Source organism: Etheostoma spectabile, chromosome 15 (genome assembly GCF_008692095.1).
Source record: "Etheostoma spectabile isolate EspeVRDwgs_2016 chromosome 15, UIUC_Espe_1.0, whole genome shotgun sequence".
Classification (NCBI taxonomy): domain Eukaryota; kingdom Metazoa; phylum Chordata; class Actinopteri; order Perciformes; family Percidae; genus Etheostoma; species Etheostoma spectabile.
In genome coordinates, this window is record NC_045747.1 from 2,075,956 (window position 1) to 2,077,223 (window position 1,268).

The following is a 1,268-nucleotide window of genomic DNA, read 5'->3' on the forward strand; positions in this document are numbered from 1 at the left end:
TGCTTGTCTTTGTCTTTATCTCTGTGCCACTTTTGGGATTAACAGTCAGGAAATTTTCCAGGAAGTGGTGACTCGCCTTTCTTATTTCAGTGCCACAGATTATGACCAACTATTAATCTCGGAATTTTTGAGATTATGGAGGAGTTAGTAATGAAGAGGTACAGTGGCGTGGCACAAAATTTTGGACCTTGTAGAAAGTCATTCACTATGGGCCCCTCCCCGCATCCACAACTATTCATTCTAGCATCTTTTTGGGCCCTCCTCACATACCCCCCCGAAAAGTAATGCACACTAAAACATGTGATATAATTCCTAGGAGCTGGTCACGTGACATCGGCTACAGAGCTCTGTGGACGTATGATTCATGACAACAGGTACCTTGGGGGGAATTTGTGGGTCTCTGTAAATTATAGAGTATTGTCGAGGTCTGTAAAGTGTCCTGAGATAATGTCTGGTATGATTTGACACTAAAAAGAAAATTTAAATGAATTGAATTTATGGTCAATAAAAGGACAGAAACTGTCTTCCTCTACATTATTTTCTACTTCTCTTTACATCCCCAACCCAAAACACTAAAATCTGGATTACCAACCAAAAATAAAACATTACAGAAATGTAAACTGTGTTTAAATATGTGATTTCCCTAAATGTGTCCTCTTTCTCTCAGTGTATTGTTCTGGCAAATTATTAGAAAAGTTAAGTAGCAATCAATCAAAACCAAAAAGGTTTTTAAAAATGCTTTTTGACCCAAGTCTAGACAGATTTCTCTCTTCCTAATTTACGTTGTCACTCAGTAATGTGGATCAGCAAAGTATCCACTAAGAGTAACCTCTTGCACTTATTCTAGATTCTACTTAAAATCAAATGTAGACATTGCATTTCTGCCCCCTAACACTCTTTGCCTCGTCCCATCTCTCCCTCACACACTGACTCATGTTATAAGAGCACTTAATACTGTATACTCGCCCCCCTTTCACCACTGTGCCTCTGGTGACTCTCTCCACTCCGCTCCGTCCCACAAATGCCACAGAAGACGTGTTTCTATGGAAACTTGCTTCACTGAAAGTACCCTGTTTTACCTGGTGACCATTAACTGGTTTGTTTTGTGTGTGTGTGTGTGTGTGTGTGTGTCTGAGCTCTGCTGCAACACATCAGTACCTGCGCTCGGCCTCCTGTTCATTACAGCTTGAAAAAAGCTTTGCACCAAAAGGGAGAGACACCATCGATGATGGATTGTTGGTTGCATCTTCTTTTTATAGCTACAGCTC

General features: G+C 40.6%; 1 protein-coding gene and 1 long non-coding RNA gene across 3 annotated transcripts in view; one reads left to right on the forward strand and one right to left on the reverse strand.

The window, feature by feature from the left end:
• Positions 1-1,268, reverse strand: part of LOC116702457 (uncharacterized) — a 27,842-nt gene that overhangs the window by 15,597 nt on the left and 10,977 nt on the right. The window lies entirely within an intron of this gene.
• Positions 1-1,268, forward strand: part of kcnj4 (potassium inwardly rectifying channel subfamily J member 4) — a 10,587-nt gene that overhangs the window by 2,992 nt on the left and 6,327 nt on the right. The window lies entirely within an intron of this gene.